Here is a 9,281-nt window from a genome sequence, read left to right on the forward strand (position 1 = left end):
TAACTATGCTTAATTAAAAAACAAATCAATCCCATTTGTTGTAACTTATGAAACCCTTAATTCTTACTTTAAAAAAAAAACAATATATACATATTTATATAATTGTAAAGATACATACTGAAAGTTATACAGGTTATTTCTGGTTGATAGAAATATAGAGGATTTTTATTTTCTTTTATATATTTTTCTAGTATTCTCTATTCTTAAGAAGGAGAAATAAATGTGGTGAATTGGAAAGTGCAAAGACTAAGACTTGATACAATCATGCCTTTTAATAGATCTTCTAGCTGCAAATGTTCCAAAAGGATTTTCATATTGTCTGTAATCAAAACAATCCAGTATCCCCATTAGGTAATGAGGGGAAGTAGGTACGATGTTGGTTGTTTTTTCAAGCGTAAATCTAAAGTTTAGAAGTATTATGTGGGGTCCCCGGGACAGTGATGAGAACAAAATTGAAACCTGTAACACGTTCATTTAAGGCACCAACACTCATGAGATTCATTGTTCACAGAAACATAATGAGTGCGAAGGACTGACATTTCCTTTGCCATTGTTTCTTTCTTTAATGCTCCCCAGTGCCCCATACTCTTCCAGGAAACAGCTCCCCACTCCTTCCTCTTAATGAACATCAAAAGGCTTAGAAGCCATTTGTATATCTACCTTGTGTTCACTGTGGAGATTGAAATCAAATCTTATTTCAAGTTCTCAAGTAGGAATTCCGGTGGGCATGGCAAGGATACTTCAGGATATGAAGGGAAAGGCTGTGCTATTCATTTTCCATAGCCAGCAAAATCTAATGTAGCCAATCCCCAATAAGAGATTTGTCTTTTAAGTTTGCCTCCATATTTCCAGAGTTCATTGTCTTTATGATTTCCTTAAATATCTTCACACTACAGGTTGGGATCGCTAGCAATAAATTTTGAGTACAAATAATTGGGGTTAGGGTGGTGGAGGACTGGAAATTTATAGGTATAAATGAAAAGTGCTTATTTAGGAAGTCTTATTCCAAAATAGTGTCGCTATTCTGGCATAGAGTTCTGGCCTCACTCTTTACCTTAGCATTTGTTCTTACCAAAATCTCATTTTATCATTTCCCATATTGGTAGGAAAAGTAATTTTGGCCCTATAAAGCTCAGTGATAACCTTGGTTTACAAGCAAAAGATGAGTTATCTTCTTGTCCTATATACATGACTGATATTCAATATACCTCTTATGAATATAGGAGGAATGGAGTAGAGGGTATACTAATAAACCTATAGCTTTACTTATCCTACCTTTTTGAGAATTTTTTTTTTTAAGATCTTAGGTGAAATATGTTTAATTTTCTATTTCTGTCTGCTTGTCTGTAACTCAGCAATACAGTAGAACAAGGGGAGAAAGTATAACTAAAGTGTCATATATTAAAATAAAATAAATGTGTATTCCTGGTAATTTTTTGTGTGGGGCCCATTTGAACCAACATTTATGGGGGTTGTTTGATCACAAGAAAGTTTAATCTTTATAAGGAAATCAACTCTGTTTTCAGAAATCTCAATACTTCCAGCCAGCATAAATTTAGTAAAATTATTGTTTTCCTAAGTGTACTTCATGAAACAACTGTTCTGAGGCAATGTTAATAGATATTACACAAAAACTAGCCAATTTCAACTCTTCAGATATGCAAAAATCCACTTGTGAACAAATTAAACATGAATCAAGAAAGAGAGGTATGAAAATAAGAAATAATGTTGAGCAAGGAACCAGAAAAACTAATACTTGTCCAAGCGATATTTAAAAACGAGGCTGTGCAGCTTAATGCCTTAGTAAAAGGATTCTTCTAAAAAAGAAATACACAGGAACTTAATTCAGAACAGGGAGTAATTAATAGCCTCTGTCTAGAAAAGGAAATGTATACTTGAAATCTGTGAGTATCTTAGATTTAGGTATGAAAATAATCTTGTGGTACATGGTCCCTAGAAGAAAAATGAGACCAGGAACCTGGGAAGCAGGACCAAGTTAGGAGGGTAGTGGTTGCTGCTAGGTAACCAAGGAGTCATCCAGGATTACGAATATGCAAAGCCATGTGGGTTGAGTTTGGAAAATTTGAAGTCATTTCATATATAATCTATAATGTAAAGAGTTAGCCGTTTATTTTCTAGAGAGGAGATTGTTACTTTGTAGGGTGAAGAGAATCATTCTTTTCTTTTTCTGGGGAAGTGCTGCGAATTTTCTAGACCATGTTTCTCTAAAGGCAACAGTCCTAGGGAAAAACAAGAACACATGTCCTGTTTTATGGAAGTGTATCATCCTTCTCCATTCCCAAACACATGTAAACAGCCCTGCAGGAAATACACAAAATTGCTCTCTTTGGATGATGACTCTGTTTCCTCTTTATGCTCTTCTGTAGTTTGCAAATTTAGTTAGATGGTTATTTAGTTTTTACTTCTAAAAAAGTGAAAATAATGCCTTACTTTTTACAATAAGAAATCATTAAATACATGTATATATTGAAAAATATACATATTTTTCTACCAACAATTTTATACCAATATATAAAGAAATGCGACCAAACAAATTTTCACCCTAGAAATGTTTAAAATGTAGATTGAAGAAATTTAGTTAATTTCCTAGTCATAACTTTGATAAGACTGACTTAGGCATAGTCTAGATATGTTAAGATACCTTGAGAAATGTGATAAAAAAAAAAACTTATTTGGTCTTCTGTTTGATGTTACATAGGGTTTCATGTTTGACTTTCTACAGCTATGCTATTTCGAAGTTCTGCACTCAAGAAATCTGTGTAATCAAAATCTATTACCTCTAAATATTTAAGGTTCTCCATAATTTCGAATGTCTTTTTCTTTAAAAAAAAATGTTCGAGGGCATTAGGAGTGCCCTGAAATCCTTTCACTATATCATTAGAAAAAAAGAAAAACATATAAGACGATGCTGAAAACTAAGATTGTAATGTTGATGAATTGCCTCCTATATTGACAAAAGAAGAGAAACCAGACAATCACTTTTTCCCTGGCTAGCGCCTTAACACAGAGCCAGTTTTACAAGTTTACCAGTAATAAATGGCAAGACAAGCAATTTTAATACATATATATTTTTCTAAGAAATATTTCTATATATTTCAGATAAATGATAAAACAAGCAATTATAAAGATTATATGTGTCCTAACCTTTGAAATCCCAAATCTTTGAAATGCTTTGCCCTTCTCGTATAATGACTAAAAGGATAAGGATGAGTGCTACTGGGGAGTATTGGAGACCATACCTCCAATCCTCAGATCTTAACAGAATATTCCTTTTCCATTTCTGCAGGAACTCTATCTCTGATATGACTTCAGTTGTGTATGCTTCCTTCTATTTCTTTGAAATTATGACTCCACACAAATCTCTATAAACTTTGAAGGAAAAGGAAAATCTTTCTTTTTGGCTAATATTTTATCCATCCTAAGCCTGCCTTATTTCTTCTCCTTGTCTTCCATCAATGTCACCATACATCGAACACCTATGCTATGCCAAGATCTGGGCAAGGTGCTCACATCATACACTCTCGCAGTTTTCCATGTTGACATCTTAAATTCTCTTATTTAGCTCTCATCCCCTGAGAGTATTACCTTTGCTTTCTATGTTCTAAGAACATTTTGTCTTCTTCATCATCTTACGAATATCCTCTAGGGTAAGAGAGGTGACAGAGTGTGGCATAATAGAAACAGTCTGAGCTCTGCATCAGAGAGACTACATAGGTTCAAATCTTGGCTTCTCTGTTTACTAGATTAGTTACTTACCCTCTCTCAACCTCAGTCTTCTAAACTACTGTATCTGCTAGTGTGCCTACTTCACAGAACTATTAGAGGAATTCAGTGAAATATAATGTAAATTGCCTTGCACAGTACCTTGGACATGGGAAGCAATAAATGGTAGCAATTCTAATGTCTAAGTGATAGCTCCCACTTCATTTGATATTGGCATATTCAGAATGATCAAGTGACTCTGTCATGCCCTCTTATAGGCACATGCATTATGTAGAGAGACTATTCAATAAATATTTATTGCAATAATGAAGTAATAAAGTACAGTCTAGATAGTATTTCTCTTTATTTAAGAGAGCCTTCTACTTTCCTCCTCTTTTCGAATATACATGAATTACAGTTTTATATCATCCTCATAATTTTGTTTGATCTTCTCTGCATTTTCTTAAATTGAGAAACGCCAATAAATTCAGATTAGCCAAACTAAATCTTGGTTTTCCTTCCTTTGGCTATTTCCTTCCTTTCCATCTTCTTGGAATTTAAACTTTCCACATCCGAGAGTGAAAAATGTTGAGTTCCCAATTTTTCTGCAGCTTCAATAAGTGGACTGGAAAATGTTTTAATGAACTGCTTAAACCAATGAATTTTAATCGTTTCCCGAAGTCCTCCAGAAGATTTTAATATTTAGTTCTTCTCTTCCTCCAGTGACTTCAGCATCCCAGGCCCACTACTGAGTTGTAAATCAAGCCTGTGATAGCAATACTGAAAAAGCTGTTTCTTTGGTTAAATAATAGCAATGATATTTTGCTGCTAAAATTAATTTTCCATTTCATTTCACAGTACTCTCTCATTTTCGTTTGTTTATTGTTTTGAAATAAAATCTCCTAAAATATTTCTTTTTACTCCTAATAGTACCCAAATGTGACAAGGGATCTAGAGTTAATCCTTAACTTGTGGGAAATTCTTTCTATCCCAATAGGGACCCAGTTTTAAAAAAGTCTCTCCCATATTTAAATTTTACTCAACAGCTTTTCTAGAAAAGTTATACTCCAGGCATATTATATTTTTGTCAAAATGTCTAGGCTTTGTTTTTATCATGTCAGGGATATGGCTTGTGAGATTTTCTTTATCTGTGAGAGAAGGTTGACCTTTTCTGCTAATTCACCTTTCTGGTAAGTCAGCCTTCTTTATCTTGGGCTTGTCTCCTTGCTCAGTGCCAATAACCTTTCACATTCCACTGATTCAGCACCTACCTATCCTATCCAGGTTCTTCTTCAAACCCAATATACCACCCCCATCCTTGACCAGTGACTTCTTTGTGTGGCCAGTTACTTAATTTTTCAAAGCCTCAGTTTTCACATGTAAAAAATAAAAATAAAAATAATATAATTCATCATTGTACTAGAGCATATTGAGTGAAAAAAAGAAAAGGCAAATAAGTAATACAAGCAATGACAATCTTCCCTAGGAAGGAGGTAATGGTGAAATAATGAGAATTTATTTTACAACAAAATTCAACTTCCAGGCAGCTACAAATAGGGAGCAATTTCTCTTTTATTTCTTTTTTTCCTTCAGAAATTTGGCCTGAAATTATCCAGGATCTATTTTTCTTTTTGTATTACCAGTTCTAGACAGTAGAATGGAAAGACATTGAAACAAATTTTTCCAAGATTTTTCAAAGCTTACTTATCATATAGGTTTAGAGTGGAGAGGGAAAAGCTGTAACAGCTATCAATTAATCCATTCAGCAAATACTGAGTGCCTTCTCAGGGCTACATCACTGTATGGGCGTGGCTGTATCCGCTGCATGGATTTCTATATGGAAAGGTACTGTCCCTCTGGGACAACATTCCCTCACTTGGTAGAGGTCAGCAGTCCAAGGAGCAGAGCACATATGTTTCCACAAGCTACAGAGAAAGGATATGCCGAGCATCCTACATCTCTGTTCACTGATTCCAAGAGCTGAGCTAAGCCTTTTTATAAATAGTAAGGGAAAATAATAAGACTACGATTCCCATAGGAGAGAGCAGTGATTTCACATTCTCTTCTACTAAGGTGTATTATTAATAAGATTGACTCTTGAATTAGGTTTCAGCATCAATGTTGATAATTTTTCATGCTTTTTACTTCCTTCTAGCCTAGGATTACCTAGTTTTTCTTTTTTCTTTTTTCTTTGCATGACTGCAATATCCTTGACTAAAACATATAGTTTGTCAGGATTTTTATAGAAATACATGTGTTTCTACTCCACCAATTGTTTTTTAAAATAGTTTTCATGAGGTCTAATTAGAAGGCCTAATTATAATTCCAAGAAGGATAGCAACGTATAAATTATTAGATGAAATCAGAATTTTTACTCGGAATCTTCCATCCCTCAAAAATGAGTTTTTCTCCAAATGAGAACCATTCCATTTTTAAACTCAGTGTATCTTCCAGCATTTGATGCTTTACTTAACATGGTTGCAATTCACTTGGCCTATGAATCATATTTATCTCTTCCATGTATTTATACCTCTTCTAAAGCTTGGCTTTGTGGTACAATTAAATGAATGAAATATACTTGAAATTTTTACAGTTGCAAATCACAATACTATTTTAAAAATATAAATAATAAACATTTAGGGAAGGTTTCATAGAAAAAGTATTGACTGGAGTTAGGAGACCTGGATTCTAGTTCTTTGTTACTCACTAGCTGTGTGAGCTCTAACAAATAATTTAATTTAATTTAAGCTTCTTGTTGTAAAGCAATAGGTTGGATCTTTTTAGTACTAGCATTCTAAAATGATAAAGATAAGCACCTTTCCCTTTCTATCACAAACTAACCAACTATCTAAATACATTAATTGATTAAACTTATTATGAGAGAGTTAAAGGAGCACTTTGCATTTTTAAATAATATTTCCTTTTAAGACAAAATAATGTATGAAAACAAAATGGCCCATAAGCTCCCTGCTCAGATAACTACTTATAAAGAAATATATACACAGGGTTTAAGAAGAAATCCAAACACTGGAGGAAATGAATAAAATGAAAAGTCAAAGTCTTCATCTCCATCGCCAACAGTCCCCAATCCACTTCCTGAGAGATAAACACTGTTAATATTGTGCTGTGAGTCCCTTAAAAATTATGGCACACTGGGAAATATATGTGTTGACTAAATATTTCCTAATACATGCAGATCCTACCACAAAACTGCATGCATATCATATTTTTTGTAGAACATTTTATAACATTAGGAAGTGGTTAAAGAACATTTGTTAAAATTTCTTTAAAATGCCTACATATGATTGTAAGTATTGTTTCCTGTCTTATATATGGAGAGAAAGGACAAAGGCACGTTTGGAGACAGGCCCATGAGTGTTTTTTCAAATAAATGTCTCTCTTAAGTAGATGTAGCACCTGTGAGATTGGGTTTTTAAAGCAGTTTTGAATATTATGTTCGATTTATTAGTCTAAATAAAATAAGTTGAAATATGATTCTTTACCAGCCACATTTTTTCCATGTTTAAATGAAACATGTAAAGAACAACCCAAACAGCCAGAGCTGGAGCAAGTTTACTGGGGTCTCAATACACCGCCACCAATTTAATCATTCAGACGATCCTCTTGGAAAGGGCTCCAGTGTTCTCTGAAAAAGCCCCACAGGACGACCTGGGAGGTAACAATAGAACCATCTGTTTTGGGAAACTGACTCTGAAATGAATTACACTCAGGGCAAGAAGATCAAGCATTCTTCTGTATTTGTGGGTAGCCCAAGATGTATGTCCCAGCTGTTTGGGGCAAATTTATAGGGCTCTTGAAAGTTACATTTGCAATTCATGATGACAAGATGAGCTCAGTATTTGACCTAAAGGAAATTAGATTCACCGATATTTATCAATTGCAGGATTCACATTTTCAAAGCAAAAAGTAAGTGAAACCTTCCTTAATGTAAGGGAGCAATGAGAGTATACTAGTAAAGAAACTACTCTGAGTTATTTCTTCAGTCAAAGCAGCATCAGTACTCAAACATATAGCTATAGTAATCAACTTTAAATACAGAGAAAACTTCTGCTTGTGAATATTAATACCACTAATAAACAGAAACCTCTTACAAAAGAGTCAGTCCACCCTTATAATCATAAATGTATGGCAGTATGTCATGATAAGGACATATAGGCTCTAGAGCTAGCCTTCTGGTGTCTAAATCTCAACTCTGAGCCTCAGTTGCTGTGCTATCTTGGTCAAATCTTTAGCCTCTCTTAGGCCTCTCAATTTCTTCATCTGAAAAATGGGGATGACAATACTATCTGGCTCATTCAGTCGTTATGAAGATTAAATATGTTAATATATCTAAAACACTTCCCTGGCATATAGTAAGTGCTATATAATACTAGTTATTATTTAATTTCTTAGTCAATGGGTCTATACCAATATTATAGAAAAATTCAAGTAAAGATACAAATATTTTTAAGTTGAAAAATAATTTATGCAAAAACAATGTCACTGTTGAGTTAATACACAGAACTAAATATTTGTTTAAAAGAATTAAAAAGACTAGTATTCTGCATTTAGATTCTAAAAGTATGTGTAAGATATTTTAAAATACTGTGTAAAGGCTGACGTTTGTGAGGTCAAAAACCCTCCATTTACAAATCCATTTTTGCATAGATATTGTGTGCGTACAAACAGGAAGCCTTATGTTAAAAGAGAAATTGTTAAATTAATTAAAAAATAAATTTTAAGTTTTTTTTTCCTGAGAACTCCATAATGAAAAGGCAGCAAAAAGATAATGAGGATGGACCAAACAGATGTCGGTTTCCCCTGAAATTTGCCAAACTTTTACAACATCATTATGATAGATTTCCATTTGAGTCTCCACAGTTTAAAAGTAAGTGGGACATTTGGATCTAGAAGAGAGCAGAGATGATTAAAGAGTTGGAAACCCAGGCTTAAGGGGAAGGAATCACGGAAATGATGTTGGTTGGCCAAGAAGAGGAGAAGGCTGTGGGTTACTTAATTGCAGTCTTGGTGCATATAATATGCCGTTTAAGGGGTTGGGGAACAGATGTCGTTCCCCAATAAAAATGGTACAAGATGGAAAGGGAGCACTTTGGCTCTGACTTGACAAAAGTCTTTTAAAGAGTTAAAAAAAACATTTTTTTTTTTTGTAAAGAGTTGTTGAGCAATTAAATCGTTGTTCACTAAACTGGTATTTATCCAATTCCTCCTCTGTCCTGGATACTGTATTAAATGCTAAGGATTAATTCATAGACGATAATCCACATATAGACATAGAAATAGATATATTCAGTGATTTGCCCTTTGCCCCAGAGTTGTTTTTGCCATGGACTTGGTGACTAATGTGTACCAGAGTGTGAGAAAAGAAAGCAAGCCAGGTGGTGGGACAGCAGCAGTAGAATGTTCTACATTCCCTCCTACGTAAGAATGTGTGAGTTTCCTGAGAACGCCAGGGAAAGCAGCTAGGTGAGCCTTCATTTGTTGACACCCCACCCAAAGGACTGCCCTGAGGATAAGGAGAACCATTAGCAAGATCCTGT

The sequence above is a fragment of the Pteropus medius genome, unplaced genomic scaffold, assembly GCF_902729225.1.
Source record: "Pteropus medius unplaced genomic scaffold, Ma_sr-lr_union100, whole genome shotgun sequence".
Taxonomy (NCBI): Eukaryota; Metazoa; Chordata; class Mammalia; order Chiroptera; family Pteropodidae; genus Pteropus; species Pteropus medius.